Source organism: Puma concolor, chromosome A3, assembly GCF_028749965.1.
Source record: "Puma concolor isolate L17-30 chromosome A3, mPumCon1.1.hap2, whole genome shotgun sequence".
NCBI classification, from domain to species: Eukaryota; Metazoa; Chordata; class Mammalia; order Carnivora; family Felidae; genus Puma; species Puma concolor.
Window position 1 is genome coordinate 49,287,431 of NC_141669.1, and position 19,202 is coordinate 49,306,632.

Genomic DNA, 19,202 nt, shown 5'->3' on the forward strand with positions numbered 1-19,202 from the left:
CCTGAGCTGAAGTCAGATGCTTAACCAACTAAGCCATCCAGGCACCCCTCTTAAAGAAATTTTAATCTCTTAGCTCCACATTAGCAAAATACCGCTTTGTAGTCATTTACAAGTCACTAGATTTAGCCTCTAGCACTAATATTCCTTTGATCAATTTATCAAAGAAGATGTGAGGGGTTGCTGATTGTGGAATGGTATTTTGTAGTGAGTACATCTTCAAAGTGGCAGAAATCTAACTAAATAGTAATCAATTAATCCTATTCCCAGGCCTTTCCTCTGAGGGGCGTTGGCATCAGCCAACCAAGGGGGTGTCTTCAGGTCAAGACCACGCTTGCAGAAACTGTGTGCTAGGTATTATTGATCCTGGTATATGCAAACAACACTGAGCTTAATAACATGTTCAAAGCTACTTTCACTCAGCTAAATGACTGATTCAAGCCAGGTCTATCAAATCCCTAAATCGGTGCTTTTCAGAGCAGGGAAGAGAGAAAATTTGGTGAACATGGAGTCTGAGGGTAGAACACCAATCCTTACCTCTTCCCAACTGCAACCAGTGACCTGGTCCACTGCATGTCTTAAGCATCTGGCTGAGATTATATTCAAAGAAATGCATTTGTTGGTTAAAAAGAAAGAAAATAAAAGAAAAACCCTACTCAGATAATTTGAGGCTGTGTTAAATAAGCATGGATGGTTATTATCAAAATTCTCAGCCTATAATAGTGATTCTCAAGTCTTGTATTCTTAAGAAGCAGCTTGGATATTTGGTTAACCTGGAGATTTATTTCTAAGCCCCACCCTCAGAGGTCTGATTGAATGGTCTGGGGAGTTTAACAGGTATCCCAGGAGAATTTGCTGCAGGTGCGGAGAGAGCTGCATTTTAAAAAACTAAGCAAAGATATTTTGAAATAAATACAAGCTGTGAGTGCAAGAAGTGGTCCAATGTTTTCCAGTGCAAGTGCCATCCCTTTGGAGAGCCCTCCTTAAATGGCCCAGCAAAGCAGTGTCTTACATCCCCGATCTCCAGCCTGATTTGAGGTCTGAGAGAGAAGAGTTACTGCAATGGGAGAAAGAAGATGAGTCTTGGGATCCAGTATAAACTCCCCCACGTAAGACAGAGGCTAATGAACAAGGGACACGTAGAGAGAAAAGTTAGGGTGTTCCAAAACCAGCAGAAAGGAGACCCTCAATAAGAAGAACAAGTGAAAGAAACAAAAGAAATGAGCAAAGAAATTATCCTCCTGAAGAATATCGAGAGTATTGTTGCAGAACTCAGAGGCAGGCATAATTCTAATCTACGAATCATGGCCTGACAGCCAGCTCCAGTCCAGTCCTTTTCCACTGTGAGCCATGTTCTGAGAATCCTTCCTCCTTGGACTGAACATTGCTGACACATCCCAGAAAGGATTAAGGATAAGAATGTGAGGTCCATGAAGCAGCAGTGATGGGATTAGTGGTAGTCCCAGGTTTTTGGTTTTTTGTTTTTGCAGGAGGAGTTATATGCAGCAATCTGTAGGTAGGGGGAGTTTGAAGCTGTGTTTGCTAAGGACGTTATGAGACATTGACAAAAATTATAATCTGCATCAGATTTATCTCCCAGATAGAGATAAGTGAGAAGGGTTTGTGGTTTAAATGCCTCTCCCCAGCCACCGTGTTCTAACACATGAGATAGAACTTGATGATTGATTGGTTTTATTATCTTTCTCTGCCTTGCTGTTTCTCCCAGGAGAGAGAGAAGCTACGAAAATTCCAGTGTTGTTAAGTTTGCACTTGCCAAGGTTTGGTCCAGCTCATATCAGGGAGAGTGTGCTGTTTCTGGTGGAGCCAGGACTACCAGCCACAGACTATCTGTGCAGGTGGATCATCAAGGCCACAGACAGGCTTCAATGGGGAAGCATGGCCGACCTAGAATGACCAGTGGTCTGTGTGTGTGTTAGTAGATTGTTTCCCACAGATGCTACCAGTCCATGTAGGCCATGAGTGGTTCCCAAACGTGGCTGTTCCCTCTTAGTCCCTTGTGTGGAATTCTTCTCATATGTTTCTTATATGTCCAGAGACCGCTGGCTTGCTGGTCATCTCCACACAATCTCCCAGGGGGATCTCAAATTTGCCATGTTCCAAATTAAATTAATCATTTCCTACCTATCCAGATACGCTCCTGTATTTCTATCTTGATGGATGAAATACTCAGCCATTCAGCTGCCCAAACCACAATGTTAGGATCCTCACTCACTCCTCCCTCTGGCCTACCCTGGATCTACCAACCAAGACCTGTCTTATTAGTTTTACTTCATAAATGTTCCTCACACCCATCCCCTCCTCTGGATCCTTTAGCCACTGCTCTGGCTTAGGTTTACATCATTTCTTCAATAAATCTGCAATCACTTCCTTACTGATCTCTCTTCCAAAGTTTTTCAAAGGAGAAAGGGCTATTGGCATTTTGAGAAGGACAGGTGTGCATTTGTGTACAATTTCCCAGTACTCTATGACTTTTAGCATCCATAGATGCATGCATGACATGTGGGCCCCTCTGATCGTAAGGACAATCTCTCCTCCCACAGATGGTGCTGGAAAGGTGTTTTAGTGCTGATCAAAGACCCAGGGATATCGAGGGAGCAAAGTGGAACCATAGGAACTATCAGGGGGGAACTGAGACAAATCTGGAAGCAAGACCTGTCTCCTGAGGGGACTTTTATAACCTCCTGGTGTAGGAATATGCTCCTCCAAGGGCCTTAGATACAGCAGGCATCACATTTATGCTCTACCACGCCCTGTCCTCCTTCAGCTGTGTCTTTGGTCTCTTTCTTTTCCTCTTCTCATTCTACATATTACCCCAAGAGACTGATTTTACTTGCAAGCCCCCCGCCTCCAAGCTAGAAGCTGAATTCCCTTCAGTTTGGGTGGAAGGAAACCCCCCCGAGTCTGGCAAAAAAACACCCCCCGATATTAATTGACCTAAAGCCTGGATCCCAACCTGTCAAAATATGCCAACATATGGTCCCATGGGAGGCACACCTAGGGATCCAGACACACTTGGACAGGCTACTCAAATGGGGACTTCTAAAATGATGCCAGTCCCCATGGAATACTCCCTCTGCTGCCCATGAAAAAGCCTGGGACAAATGGTCACCGTGCTGTACAGGACCTAAGAACCATTCATGAAACAGTCATCACACTGCATTCAGCATTGTCTAACCCATACACTCTACTAGAACTCATACCCTTGGAAGCAAGGTGGTTCACATGCCTAGATTTAAAAGACGCCTTCTTCTGTCTCGAGCTAGCACCTAATAGCCAACTCCTATTTGCTTTTGAATGGGAAAACCCTACCACAGGGCAAAGGAACAGTTCATTGGGACTAGACTGCCACAAGGATTCAAAAATTCACCAACCTTACTCAGTGGGGTGCTGGCATCTGATTTAGCCAGGTTTCTGGGACGGGACCTAGGATGTGTCCTCCTTCAGTATGTGGACGATCTTCTGCTAGCCAGTCCCACACAGACCCAGTGCTGGGAGTGAACCAGGGCCATATTCAGGCTACTAGCAAGGCAAGATACTGGGTATCAAAGAAAAAGGCACAGGTTTGCCAGCAGGAAGTTAAATATTTGAGCTTTAAAATTTACCCAAGGCAAACGGTTGCTGGGAATTGAAAGGAAACAGGCAGTCTGTGCCATTCCAGCTCCCACTATCTGCCAGCAGGTCTGAGAGTTCCTGGGAGCAGCAGGATTCTGTTCAATATGGATCCCAGGGTTCTTGGAGTTGGCCAGACCTCTATATGAGGCACTAAGGGGGAGGAGAGAGCACCCCTTTTTGGGGGGGAGGAGAGAGCACTCCTTTTATGGGGCCCTAATCAAGAAAAGGCATTCGAAACTATAAAAACAAAACTCTCAGAGACACCAGCCTTGGGACTCCCAGATGTATCACGAGATTTCAATCTGTTTGTATGTGAGAAGAATGGGGTGACTCTGGGGGTTCTCACCCAGGAATTTGGAGCTTGGTGAAGACTAGTGGTATACCTTTCAAAGCAGACTGACTCAGTTGTAGCGGGATTGTCACCCTATCCGAGGGTCACTGGCAGCCACCACACTTTTAATCAAGGAAGCAGACAAATTCACGTTGGGGCAAAACCTAAATGTTAAGGTTCCCCATTTCTGTTATTACCTTGATGGATGCCAGAGGGCGACACTGGCTAATGCATGCTCCGGTGATACATTATCAGGGACAGCTATGTGAGAACCGACGACTAAGATTAGAAGCTCTAAAAACTCTAAACTCTGCCACTTTCTAGTCTGCAGTGGCGGGGACCCCCAGAACATGATTGTCTACCAGTACTTGATGAAGTCTATTCTAGCCGATCCAACCTATCAGACAGGCCCTTACAAAATCCTGACCTCATCCTGTACACCCACAGCAGCAGCTTCATGAACAAAGGCAAAAGATACGCTGGTTATGCAGAAGTCTCTGATTTTGAGGTCATGAAAGCAGCCCTTCAACAAGGATGGTCAGCCCAAAGAGCAGAACTGTGGGCCCTAATAAGAGCACTAGAACTCAGTAAAGACAAACGGGCCAACATGTACACTGACTCGCACTATGCCTTGGCCACTGTACATGTACATGGGGCTCTATACAAGGAGAGAGGACTTTTGACTGCAGGAGGAAGAGAGATCAAAAATTGGGAAGAAATCCTAAATGCCCTATTAAGGGCAGCCTGGGAACCGAGGGAGGTGGCAGCCATCCACTGCAAGGGACACCAAGGAGGAAAGGACTCAGTGTCAGAAGGTAACCGATGAGCCGACACCACAGCTAAACAAGCAGTGGGAAAAGAAACAACAACCTCAACAATCATGCTGGCCTCAGAACTGCCAACTTCCCCAAGGTACACAATCCACGAAACAAAATGGGCACAATAGGAAAAAGGAGGCCAGACAAAAGACAGATGGTGAGTACTTCCAGACCAGAGAGTCTATACATACCGGAGCAGCTAGCCCATCAGGTGGTTCTCCAACAGCAGGAGCTCACCCACTTAGGAAAAACTGCCCTTGAAACCTTTTTGAGTTGTTACTATGTAATTGCTCAACTCCTGTCCCTCTGTGCCTCAGTCTTTCAATGCTGCCTCCTCTGTGCTCAAAATAATGCCAAACAAGTCCCCACTGGGCCCATGGAAATCCAATGCTGTGGTCAGGCACACTGCGAAGATTTAGAGGTAGGCTTTACCAAAATAAGACCCAGTAAAGGATACAAATATCTTTTGGTATTCATCTGCATGTTTTGGGGCTGGGTTGAAGCCTATCCCACATACACAGAAAAGGCAAGAGAAATAACCAAGGCCCTGCCAAGGGATATCATTCCCAGACATGGTATGCCGTTAACCATAGGCTCAGACAACGGCCCAGATTTCGTGGCCAAGGTGGTGCAGCAAGTAGCCAAGCCCTAGGTATCCAATGGAACTTACATGCAGCTACCAGCCCCAGAGTTCAGGGAAAGTGGAATGTATGAACCGGACCCTTAAATCAGCCATGGCAAAACTATGTCAGGGAACTAACTTGCCCTGGCCAGATATACTAACTCTTCTCTGAATATGCTCTACACGCTGGGCAAAAATGGGATTCTCCCCATTTGAGATCCTATATGGAAGACCCTTCCACTAGCCAAATTCAAGGGGGACCTGACAGAGCTATGGAATTTAGAAATACAAAAACAACTACAAGGACTAGAGAAAACTGTATTTGAGACACATAGATGAGTGACAGAATACCTATTTCCCTAGGAATAACTGTACACCTCCACAAACCTGGGGATCAGGTTTGGATAAAAGATTGGAAGAAGGAACCCACTTACACCTACCTTGAAGGGTCCTTATTTAATTGTGCTAACCACGCCCACAGTTCTCAAGGTTGCAGGACTAACCACCTGGATCCACCATTCCCGAGTAAAGGCAGACCACCTGTCACCTGACAACCACTCGAAATGGAAAGTAACTGCTAACCAGGATAATCCTCTCCAGACCCCCCTTAAGAAGATAGCAGACGATAAGTGGCCTGCAGACAACACCTGAGAACTCTCTGTAACCAGAAGCTTGAGGAAAATCAAGCAACTTAAATGAACTACAACAAATCGTTCTTTCTCAGATTTCCTTGTCATCCCCTACCTACTTCTCTTTCCATACTTGTTGCTATACTCTTTGCTGTAGGGCTGGACCTGCTAACTGCCGAAAGGGGAGGACTATGTCTTTTCCTACATGAAGAATGTTGCTTCTATGTCAACCAATTGGGGATAGTCCGAAAATGGTCCAGCAGTTAAGGGAGTGAATCAACAAAGACAGGAATTAGCAGAGTCATGGAACTCTTGGAGCAACTTATGGAATTGGGCGTCTTGGCTCCTCCCTTTAGCTGTCCTCCCCTAATGCTTTTCAGAGCCCTCCTGTGTGGTCCTTATATTCTTAATATGCTAACCAGGCTTGTTTCCTCTCATCTAGAAGTTATAAAACTCCAGATGATGCTCCAGTTGGACCATCCTAGCTGTTGCTACTCTCCTTTGGATGATGAAGAACCTTAGCTGCCTCACCCCTCCCTTCAGCGTCCCTGTCCAGCAGGAAGAATCCAGAATGGTCTTTGCCCCTCCTCCCATGGCAGCAAAGGGTTCCCTGGCCCCCACAAACTGATTTTCTGTAAGTCTGCCACAGCAGCTTGAGAATTAAGAGGGGGAAATGAGAAGAAAATCTAGTAAAAACAAGATAAAAGGGGCCAGCCAGATGTCCAAGGCTGGATACTCCCCCTGCATACTTTTGGCTTCTGTAATCTTGTTTGCCTCCTATGTCCACCAACTGCCCAAGTACCATTGATAAGTGTCCCCTCCCCCCTTTCTTTTGTCTCTCAACCCCCTACCATCCCAGCCATAAAAGGAGGCCGATGTCAAGTTTCAGGGCTCAGACTTTGGAGGTGACTCTGCTGGGCCGGCACAAGTGCACAATAAACAGTCTTCTCTGATTCCCTGAGTGCATGTCGCTTGTCTTTTCCTAGGTGCCGAGTATTTGCTGTAACACAGGGTGGGCTCAGAGAAAGAAAGTGTGGGGCAGGCAGTACCCTCTGGCCTCTTTAGGTCTTAAGCTTATAGTATTGGGGCTCTGCTGAGGCTGTTTAAAATGGTAGGCTAGACAAAGGGGTTCCAGGTGGAAAGACAGACATCCAGTATGGATTTGACAAATTTCTTTTTTTTTTTAGTAGTATTTTTTAAGTTCGGCAGCGGGGGGTGGGGGGTGGGGTGGGCAGAGAGAGAGAAGGAGAGAATCCCAGCCAGGCTCTGCACTGTTATCACAGAGCTGGACGTGGGACTTGAACTCACAAAACATGAGATCATGACCTGAGATGAAATCAAGAGTCAAACCCTTAACAGACTGAGCCACCCAGGTACCCCTTGACAAACTTCTTAAGAACTAAACCTGGCAGACAGAGTAGTAGAAACCAACTTGGGATCTTTATTTCAAACATTACTCACAGTATGCCCTCAACAAAAGTTAGTTCAAGAATTTAGAGGCACCTGGGTGGCTCAGTCAGTTAAGCGACCAACTATGGCTCAGGTCATGACCTCACAGTTCATGGGTTTAAGCCCTGCATCAGACTCTGTACTGACAGCTTGGAGCCTGGAACCTACTTCAGATCCTGTATCTCTCTTTCTCCCTGCCCCTCCTCCACACATGCTCTGTCTCTCAAAAATAAATAAACATTAAATAAAAAAAAATTTTTTAAATGAACATGATAGAAATGTGGTAAAAAAAAAGAAAAAAAATAGGACATAAAAACTCAAGTTTACAAAATTTATTTCTTTTTTTTAATGTTTATATATTTTTGAGAGAGAGAGACAGAGAGACAGTGCAAGTAGGGAAGGGGCAGAGAGAGAGGGAGACACAGAATCCAGAAACAGTCTCCAAGCTCTGAACTGTTCAGCAGAGAACCAAATGTGGGGCTCAAACTCATAAATCAGGAGATCATGACCTGAGCTGAAGTTGGACACTTAACCAACTAAGCCACCCAGGCGTCCCATACAAAATTTCTTTCTTTTTTTTTTTTAAGTTTGTTTATTTATTTTGAGAGAGGCAGAGACAGTGTGAGTGGAGGATAGAGAGCGAGAATCCCAAGCAGGTTCCAATTTGCCAGTGTAGAGCCTGCTGCAGGACTCCAACTCATGGAACCGTGAGATCGTGACCTGAGCCAAAACCAAAAGTCGGATGCTTAACTGACTGAGTCACCTGGGTGTCCCTCAAATTTACAGAATTTAAAAGCAGATACTATGGGGACTGAGTAGGTCCTAGGGGAATTACTATGTGGACCCACAACAAACATTTAGTGAGCACTTACTGGGTGTCAAACATGCTAGGAACTGGAAATGAACGGTGGAATAAGACATCCTTGGCCTCCTGGAGGTGCTGTTATAGAGCATTCCTTTCTCGTAGGGCATGAATCCTCCCTTTCTCTTTCTTCTCTACTAGGGATTTTCTGACCATCCTTCCAGACTAAATTCAAATCTTACTTGCTCTATGAAACCCTGTCCAACAGCTCTACGAAAAAAGAAAATTATCTCTTTCTTCTCTTTGCTTCTAGAGCATTCTTTTAAACTTGTTTTATGTTTTTTGTGCTTTATTGCTATTATTTGTTTCTATTTTTGTCTCCTCCACAGAGTGTGTGTAAGAGAAACACTTTGTGCTGTTTGGATTTGACTCTGTTAGATTCATGATGTTAATTAAAATTTGACTCACAAGTGGGTTTTGAAAGCAGTAGATTGTGAGCAGTATATTTTAAAAATGGAGAACAGAAACCATCAAAGTGATCCAGACATTATGAGGATGAATAACGTCTCATGAAATTTGTTTCTGTTACCTATTTGGTTGTCCTGAGTCACAATAAAATGTTCTTATTGAGGATAAGTAAAATACCAAACAAACAAACAAACAAATAAATGGAGGCTCAGAGAGTTGGCGTAGACCCTAGGAAGAAAACTATATCCGGAGATTCTGAATCTTTCAAACTATGATGGGATCTGCACCATACAGAGAGCAATGGGCCAACTGATACAAGTTCATAGCTTAAATGAGCAAATAAAAGAACCAAGGGTTTTGATGGAGGCAACAAACTATGTCTGTGAAGATGGTAAATATTTTAGATTTTGTGGGCTATAAGGTGTCTGTCATAACTACTCAACTCTGCCATGGTAAGGCCAAAGGAGTCACAGACAATATGTAAATGAACGAATGTAACTGGATTCCAATAAAATTTGAATTTCGTATATATTCAGGTGTCATGAAATATTATTCTTCTTTTGATTTTTTCAATTATTTAAGAATGTGAAAGCCATTCTTAGCTAATCATGTTTTAAAATATACCATTTCTTTTTTTTTTTATACCATTTCTTTTAAGTAAAATGTTTATTTATTTATTTTTGAGTGAGAGAGAGTGTGAGTGGGGAAGGGGAAGAGAGAGAGGGAGACAGAGAATCCTGACCAGGCTCCTCACTGTCAGCACAGAGCCCAATGCGGGGCTCGAACTCATGAACCATGAGATCATGACCTGAACCGAAACTAACAGTCAGATGATTTACCCACTAAGTCACCCAGGCGCTCCTAAAATATACCAGTTAATAGAAAATATGAGGTCTAGTAAGGTCTACACATCAGATGACTGCCACTAAAAAGACAGTTTGTTACTCACAGTTCCCAAGAGGAAAGGGTCCATCATGTCAAGGGATGGGGGGAGGGGAGAGCACACAGGAAACACTAGGGTCACTCCAGAGAACAGGGAGAAATTGCAGGCAAAATCCCTTTTTTCTGGTTTCTGTGGGAAGGAATGAGTGAGTCAGGGTAAGCATGCTTAGGATTGGCTAGTTTGAATAATTTCAGCAGGCTCTGGGGCATAGGGTCTGTCCCTGGTTATCTAGTACCTGGCCCTGGGGGGATTAGGGCAGGTGGATAGTGGCCTGGAGTGTGAGAGCCCAATAAAGGGGATGGTTGGGTGTGTGGGCTCTAGACTGGTTGGTTTGTATTTGAACAGTGTGCTCATACATCTTTAAGAATTGACTAATTCAGGGAAGGCCAGGGTCCAGGTGTCAGAGCATCAGAATACAGAAAATAAAAGACATGGTTAACACACATGGACCGTGTGAAAACAGGGGCAGGAGGGGCACATGGGTGGCTCAGTCATTTAAGTGTCTGACTCTTGATTTCAGCTCAGGTCATGATGGTTTGTGGGATCCAGTCCTGTGTGGGCTCTGACAGTGTGGAGCCTGCTTGGGATTATCTGTCTCCCTCTCTTTCTCTGCCCCTCACCTGCTCAAGCAATTGATCTCTCTCTCTCAAAATAAATAAATATACATTAAAAAAATTAAAAACAAAATAGAAGGCAGGCCAGATTTGGCCCATGGGCTATAGATTGCCATCCCATGGGTTAAGAGCCCAAAGATAACGCTGGTATTTTATAGCAAATTAATAAATGTGCCAAATCATGAAGCCTCTTGATTCTTGCACATAAACATTAAAGAGAGAAATCATAATTTAGGATAGTAAGAAACACCTGCATCCATTCAAACTTAAGGAAGACCTCATCTTATTTGGCCTATGTATTCTGTTCATTCTGCCCCTCTAGTCCTCAGAACATGATATTCCCTAACCTGCACTATCTGTCTTTACTGAGAAGGGCAATAGCTAGAACAGAACTAGGAATTCTCAAAGTAGTTGTCAACATGGTTATATCTGCGCAAGCCCTCTAGTAGAATATTAGTGAAATCTCTGTCATCTCATCTAAATTAAAGTTTTTAGAGTTCATAATCTAATTATACCATTGTGAATCCCTGAAGGCAAGGATACTATTTTCCTTCCCATTACTTCCTCCTCCTCCTCCTCCTCCTCCTCCTCCTCCTCCTCCTCCTCCTTTAGAGTAGAATTTAGTGATTTATCACTTACATACCACACCGAGTGCTCGTCCCAACAAGTGCCCTCCTTAATGCCCACCACGCATTTAGCCCATCCCCCCCACCCAACACCCTTCCAGCAACCCTCAGTTTGTTCTCCGTATTTAAGAGTCCCTTATGGTTTGCCTCCCTCTCTGTTTTTATCTTATTTTTCCTTCCCTTCACCCATGTTCATCTGTTTTCTTTCTTAAATTCCAAATATAAGTGAAATCATGTGATTTTTATCTTTCTCTGAGTTATTTTGCTTAGCATGATACATTCTAGTGCCATCCATGTTGTTGCAAATGGCAAGATTTCATTCTTTTTGATTGCCAAGCAATATTCCATTGTATATATATTACATCTTCTTTATCTGTTCATCAGTCAATGGACATTTCGGCTCTTTCCATAATTCGGCTATTGTTGATAGTGCTGCTATAAACATTGGGGTGTATGTGCCCCTTCGAATCAGCATTTTTGTTTCCTTTGGATAAATACCTAGTAGTACAATTGCTGATTTGTGGGGTAGCTCTATTTTTAATTTTGTGGGGAACCTCTATACTATTCTCCAGAGTGGCTGCACCAGTTTGCACTCTCACCAGCAGTGCAGAAGTGCTTCCCTTTCTCCACATTCCCGCCAACATCTGTTGTCTCCTGATTGTTCATTTTAGCCATTCTGACAGCTATGATGTGGCATCTCATTGTGGCTTTGATTTGTATTTCCCTGATGATGAGCGATGTTGAGCATCTTTTCATATGTCTGTTAGCCATCTGGATGTCTTCTTTGGAAAAGTGTCTATTCATGTCTTCTGCCCATTTCTTCACTGGATTATTTGTTCACTGGGTGTTGAGTTTGATAAGTTCTTTATAGATTTTGGATACTAACCCTTTAACTGATACGTCATTTGCAAACGTCTTTTCCCATTCTGTGTCTCCCTCTCTCTCTCTGCTCCTCCCCCATTCACATTCTGTCTCTCTCTCTCTCTCAAAAATAAACATTACAAATTAAAACTTAAAAAATGAGTTTTTAAAAAAACTACGTATGTGTTCATTTCATAATGGAATAAGAAATGGATGCACAGTCCACACCCACCTCTTCTCTCCATCCTGTGCCTTTTGTGGAGTGTTGCTGGACAGCTGTAGTATAGTGCCCAGCATGTGGGCTCCAGAGCCACAGTACTAGGGTTCATATGCTGTGCCTTGTGACTTTGGGTCTCAGTTTCCTCATATGGAAAATGGGGATAGTAATAGCACCCATCTCCTATAACTGCTCTGAAGACATGATGAGCAAATACATGCACAATATGCAGAATGGTGTCTGCAACACAGTAAGGCCCAAATCAGTGTTAACTATCATTACTATTTGTACATGATGTTTTTTTTTTTTTTTTTTTTTCAATGTTTTTATTTATTTTTTTTGGGACAGAGAGAGACAGAGCATGAACGGGGGAGGGGCAGAGAGAGAGGGAGACACAGAATCGGAAACAGGCTCCAGGCTCCGAGCCATCAGCCCAGAGCCTGACGCGGGGCTCAAACTCACGGACCGCGAGATCGTGACCTGGCTGAAGCCGGACGCTTAACCGGCTGCACCACCCAGGCGCCCCTGTACATGATGTTAATACCTAAAAGAAAACATAGCAAGCATAATGACATGAAATGGTTATAAAAGTCTGCTTGTAGTGTTGTGTTGAGTTGTGACACAGGTTAGAAGACTTTCCATTCAAAATAACAAAAAGAAAATAGTTGTGTTGCTCAAAACCATACTCTAGCTATGGGAAGATCATGGTTCTGCAAACCATGTCCTTCCAGGCTCTGGAAGGCCTACGTTTTGGCTCTGTTTAGACTGCCCTCTGGTGGAGAGCTTGCAAGAGGGCTGGAGGCTACAGGACCACCATATTCTCACTTAACACAACAAAACAAAAACACATAGACAAACTCCCCTTCACTGCTTGCAGAAAGTGATTTTTTAATGGAATTGTCTCACTAGCCAACAGCCCGCAGCATGGGTTGTGGTGTGGACTCCGGGTTCTGATTGTCAAATATGCCCTCCTTTGTGAGGCCCACTGAGCTCTGCCATGCTTTTCAGTGCACAAAGCATTGCTTTAATCCTTACCAATGTGCGATGGGCACATTGATCCCCATTTTAATGATGAGGACACTGAGATTTATAGAAAATCAATGACATGCTCAACATCACACATCAATAATGTATTGGGTTGTCTGTTATTCTTTTTTTTTTTTTTTCTGAGAGAGAGAAGGTGGGGTGGGGAGAGAATCTCAACCAGGCCCCATGCTCAGCACAGAGTCTGACACAGGGCTCAGTCCCACAACCCTGGGATCATGACCTGAGCCAAAATCAAGAGTTGGGTGCTTAACTGACTGAGCCACCCAAGTACCCCTGGGTCATCCATTATTCACTGTGCCAAGTAGACCCAGGGATAAGGAGCTGAATAATCCCCTCACAAGGGCTCAGGGAGTGCTATGAGAAGGCCATTACATGTAATGGTTGCTGGGGTAAGAGCTGGCCCAGTGGCCTGGGGGAATGGTCAGAAATGGCACTTATACAGACCTGGAAGAGTCTTATACAGTCCCCAGGAAGAGTCCCCAGAAGTGGAGCAACTGAACTCAGTCTTGAAATAGGAGTGGCACCTTGCCAGATGACAACATCTGGGGAATATAGGCCTCCTGAAAGGCCTGGGGAGTAAAACCTCCCTTGTAATATAATACCTTGTAAGACACATGGGACCCAGCATAAACTATAATATACATTTAATCTTTTTACTTTGATCATTAAGTTTAAATTTTTAAAATTATTACTTTTCACAATTTGAGTTCATTATTAAAATTCTGAAAATTACAGAAACACAAATAATATTTTGGTTTACATATTTCAGATCCTTTTTGTCTGCATAAAGAACAGTGTATATATCAACCCAACGAGAAGTCAGGAACATTCTCCTGTGTCAACACACATGCACATTCAACACATTCTTAATGTTTGCCGAGTGTTAAATCTCATAGTTGCACCACAATTCATTTGGCTGCTACCCTGCTGGTGGACATTAGGGCCATTTACTGAACAACTCAGAAGCTATGCCAAGCTGAGCTGGAGAATGGGGCCGAGATACAAGCAAGCTGGGGACAAATCAAGTAATAATTACTCAGTGACCCACCCTTGCCTTTCTTATAAGTTATTTGCCTTAGATTTAACTGAGATTCTGAAAACTAGTCTGGGTATTTTGCAAGAAGAACAAATAAGCAGAAGTACCCTTTGAAACCTTAAATGTAGACGTGGGTTGTATGCAGTGAAATCTCAGAGCCGGGCTGAAGTGGCCCCTGGGAACAGGTGGGTGTGTGAAGGCACCAGACTGGTGATCTTCCTGAGGATGAGTTCGTTATGGGAGTAGAACCTGAAATGGAATATAACCCTGTTTTAAAAAAAGAAACAAACAAATATAAAATATTCCGACGTCACTTTATCTTGTTTTGACAATGAAATTTGTGGCCACAAAAGTGTGGTGTGCTTATATCCTAATGAAGCCTTACAAGATTCTCTGAGCTCCAACATAGACATGAGTACTTTAAAGACTCCCAATGGTGTGACCTTGAAATCAACACACCTTGGCTACTTCTTCCCCCTCTTCCCCTTTTCTTCACCCTCTCCCAGTTGCTTGATTACCAACTTTGTGCCAGATGTATTGCAGGCACTGGGGATACATATGGAAACACGCAGACCTTACCTGTGAAGACCTTTTGCACAGTCGCTGGGCCAACGGCAAATCTACAAATGCACATGTGAGGGCCGTGTGTGTAGGTCTGAGGGAAGCAAGTACAACTGTGTCGATGGAGGTCAAAAAGCTCTACAGAGCAGCTGACGTTTGAGCTGAATCTTGCCAGGAAGCAAGGGGGAGATGCTTGTGCAAAGGCACCAAGGGTGAAATCATGAGAAGTACACAGAGAGAAGTACATGGCACCCGGAGTGCTGGGAGTCTGCTGGAGGTGCAGCCAAGGCTGGAGAGCGAACAGGGCTTTCTACAGAGACAGACTCAGCCTTTCTGCCACACCCAGTGAGGAGGCATCAAAGGACTTAGTGAAGAAATTACAGTATGTGATCACTCATGATCTTTCTTGGTTCCTTGCCTGCAAGCATACTCCACCCTGAAATGGCCTTCCCAATCCCATCTTCCTCTTCATCTGGCTAACTCTGATTCATTCTTTAAGTTTCAGCTCAAAGGTCACTTCCCCCAAGAGTCTCTACCAGAGACATCCCTTCTAGTTCTGACACCGCTACTCAGTACCCACGTCATGGCCTACCGTGATGGGCCTCCGTCACCTGTAAAACGAGGATCACAACATTGTCCCACTTCTAGGCAGGGACAGGATGTGAGGAGGAAGGGAAAGGGATTGCAGACGATGGTTACTGTTGATTGGTCTGTCCCTGGAAACACGACAGCAACAGGGAGATGACTGTGGAGGCAGGTTGCAGTCCTGAGAAGACTGGATGTTGGGTGGGGGGCTGCTCAGGGGCAGAGGTGGGATGTGAGTCATTGGGGGAAGAGTTGGTACCTCACAGATGGTTTGGGGATGGCGATGGGGCAGAGAGAGAGAGAGCTGAGAACCGCTGTGACAGGGAGAATCAGGGAAGTTCAGGCCCAGAACTGCCTCTTCAGCCTCCTCCCCAGGCCCTGAAGAGCATCACCAGGTTTGGGGCAGCCCCTGGAGTGGTGTCCTCTAAGAGCTGGGCAGAGCCTCATGGGGCAGGCCGTCACCATGGAGTCCTCAATGAAGAGAGGAAGAGAGAGAGGGGGAGCACCTCAGATCTCTGAACTCAAGAGCACCCAGTCTGCCGTGATCCCCAGCGTGTGGGCTACTTCCTGTTCCCACTAAGGGTCACAGTGGAGACACTAAACTTTCTCTAGCAGGCTCTGGAGGGTAGAAGATTTAGCTCCTCAGCAGGGAGTGATGCAGACGGAGTGCCCGGCAATGATTTGTTGCATATATTGCAACTTCTATGTTGAACAAACCCAAGTGGGACATAATCAAAATATATGTTTATTTTTGCTCTACCACCTTTTAAAATTTGCCTGGGACCCTTGACTTTTCCACTCTCACTCGGACCATAACAGTCTTGCAATCACTTCAGTTGCGAACAGTCTCACTCAAATAATTAGAAAGGCTGATCTGTGTAATAATAATAAAAAAAATCAAGATAGAAATTAGCATTTAATCTTGCTCCCTCCTCCTAGCTATAGCAGCAGGTTGGTGAAAACCTGCTGTCTAAGAGGCAGGTGGTCAGCTTCTAACTTTCTCGGTTTCTGTCCCCACGACTTGCTAATGAAGGTTGGCAATCGGGGGTGGAGGGGGGTTGGTGGTGGTGGTGAGGTAATTAGGGTCTCTGGTGGTGGGACTGTGTCTGAGGGATCCTCCTCAGGAGGCAGGTACCTGAAGCGGAATCTTCCCCCTTGTGCCACCTGCAGGGACTCTTCAGAGACCCTCTGCATCTCCCTCGGACCACAGCCCCCGTGATGTGGGCAGTGTGTTCCATCCCTTTTGATGTTCTCCTGCGCCCCTGGCTGGTGGGTGGCCCACCGCGCATGGAATCTCACTGCTGGGGTCCCCTCGGCCTCCCAGACTCTGCTCGCTGGCAGAGTTTAAAAACCTCCCTGGCCGGGTTCTTCCAAGTCTGGGAAGCCCTCGCAGATCCTCACTGATGAGTCCCGGGACAGCAGCTGTCACTTGCAGCCTCTTCTGTCCTGTGCTGCTGCCCTGGACGCCTCAGCAATCAGAGCACCTCTTGCACGGCCCCGGCCCCCACCCCTGCAGCCCCCACCCCTGCAGCCCCCACCCCTGCCCCTGTGGGAACACAGCGCACTGGGATGTCCTGCTGCAGTCCGGGAAGGCCCCTCCTCAGGCTGGAGGGGAGGAAGCCTCCCCCCAACACTCCTCGAAGACGGAAATGCGCCCTTGGCTACAGTGCCCTCCAGAGAAATCTTTTCACAGCTCCTCCCCTCCTCTCCAGGCACTGCACAGACCCTTCTGTGTTCCCAGTTAGGGGACAGGGCTCGGGGATCACAGAACCTGCTCCAGGAGATGTCCTCTGAATTGTAGATACGGGGAGCTGGCTCACACCCAACTCTGCGGCGCCCGGTGAGACTACGACAGGAAAAGTCCCATCTGCCAGCTCTGTTACAGTGTAGCTGAAAACGCTGGCAGGTGGAGTGTCAAGTTCAGACACTCTCAGTTCACTGCTCCTCTGCTCTCGCCCCCCTCGCTCACAAAATGTCTGTTCTGAGAATCAGGAACCCGGAACCACCCGGGGACGGGACAGCCTAACTAACATCTAAGCAGTCCTTATTCATTCACTTTAATGGCCTTTGAGTCATCAATTTTCAGGTGAGGCTATCGGCTGGGACTAAATTCAACTGAGTATGGAAGTGGGTAGGACTGCCCACAAACTTGCTGTGCAAAAGCGGGCACATCTCTTTCGTTTTCCAACACATGGCAAGTAACCTCCACCTACTGAGCAGAAAACGGGCATCTCCTTGAGGTCAGCCCCCTCACCTGTCAGAGAAGGTGGGAGAAGGTCAGGGCGTGCGAGAGACGGCCTCAGAATCCGCGGCGCCCGCCGCCGCCGCCGCTGCCGCTTCCCGGCGCTGCCACACGGTGGCGCCGTTGAAGGACTCGCCGCCTCCACAAAGCGGCTTTTGTCCGCGTCCCCGCGCAGCCGCTCAGGTTCTCCCGGGGCGGATGACCCCATTCCCTCAGCGGTAACCTCAGCTAGGGGTGACCCCCACTTGAGCTCACGAGGTTGCAACTCAGCTGAGTTCTGCCTCCAGTGTTTTTTCACAGCCGCCGTCCAGGTGCCAGCTGGTCCCTGGAGCCCCAGGGCAGCACAGGCTGCCGCGAATCCTAACGAGCCTTTGTTTTCAACTGGAAACACAAAGCGAGCTCTATCACCTCCCCTGTCTGGACAGAGGGCTTACTGGCATCCATCTAGACTTCTGAGAAAATTACCCTCGGTGACTCGTGAGGGGAGTCCAGGATGCCCTATCTCTTCCCTGCTGCTCTCCTCCACCTCTGCTCAACAGCCCATGAAGGCCACCACGCTGGTTTTGTCTGAGTCTACAGGCCAAAAGAGAAGTTGGTACTTTTCCCACGAAAGCAGGGGACGACAAGTGTAATCTTTTAATCTCTCGCAGGCACCCCTCTTGTAAGTCACTCTGCCTCAAAGTAAAACTGTGTCTAACATGCTTTAAAATCTAGAACACTGTGGCCCTGACCTTCAGAGCAGACCTCTGGGAGCACATTTGAAAAGGGTGCAGAGGTACAACCTCTCCGACTTAAGTGACTTTAGATTCCAAGGGCTTGCTCATGCATGGCAATTAGTTTTTTAAGCTTGCAAGAGCAAAGGGTAGACTCCATTCAGATGCAGAGTGGGGAACCCAGTGGTTTCTGTTGTTGTTGTTGTTGTTGTTTTCAGAGATGGAAGTCACAGAGTGCTGGATATCACACCAGTGACTAAACCACCCCTTACCTTTACTCAATAGGAGCCAGGCACCCGAGGGAGCAGAGGCCTCCCAGGGTGGGATGATACATCCCAGTATCCAGGATAACACTGGCTGCCATCTTTGAACATGGGCTATACTCAAAGCATCTGGGGTGGGTGGGGGTGACATACTTTGCATATGTTATTTCTAATCCTCCTGACCAGGCTATTTGGTAGGTATTTATTACCCCCCTTTTACAGATGAGGGAAGTGGCTCAGAGAAGTTAAGTAACCAGTCCAGTGTCACACAGCTCGTTATTAGTGGAGTTGGGATTCAAACCCAGATCTTAGGACCCTACAACTCATCCTTGTCCCATAATGCTATGCTGCCTCTTGGGAATGGTGTCTACTTTGGAAGAGGATGGCAAGGAGAATATAATTGGGTGTGGATCTTGCCATATTTCAGGGTTCCTTATGAAATTTCAGTTTTAGACAAATGATAGCTTTGCCTATGAGTCAGCCATGAAAATCATTCTGACTTACAGTCCCTGGCAGAAAGAGTGGGTGGGAGCAAAGGACACAGAATGAACATGACCACTTCTTTTTCTTGGTGGCATATGGGTTCTTGTTAATCTGGCATCCTCTTTCACACCTCTGAGTCCTTGCTCCCACTGCTCCTCTCCTTGGAGTTACTTTCACCCTCTACGCTGCTCCACTTGGGGAAGGTTTGTCTCCTCCGCAGAAGGCTTTCTTTCCCCAGGGCTCCCCTAACACACAGGTGGAG

General features: G+C 46.0%; 1 long non-coding RNA gene across 3 annotated transcripts in view; it reads right to left on the reverse strand.

The window, feature by feature from the left end:
* LOC147582427 (uncharacterized) overlaps positions 1 to 18,167 on the reverse strand; it is a 34,312-nt gene extending 16,145 nt beyond the window's left edge. The window contains exons 1-5 of one of the 3 annotated variants that reach the window (XR_015249090.1): positions 17,494 to 18,167; positions 15,247 to 15,710; positions 14,201 to 14,342; positions 12,026 to 12,250; positions 9,699 to 9,821 (exon numbers count right to left, since the gene is read on the reverse strand). This is a non-coding gene — a long non-coding RNA (uncharacterized LOC147582427). The remainder of the gene's footprint in view (positions 1 to 9,698; positions 9,822 to 12,025; positions 12,251 to 14,200; positions 14,343 to 15,246; positions 15,711 to 17,493) is intronic. The other 2 variants (XR_015249091.1, XR_015249092.1) reach the window with 2 other exon arrangements.
* Between the last annotated feature and the right edge of the window lie 1,035 nt (positions 18,168 to 19,202).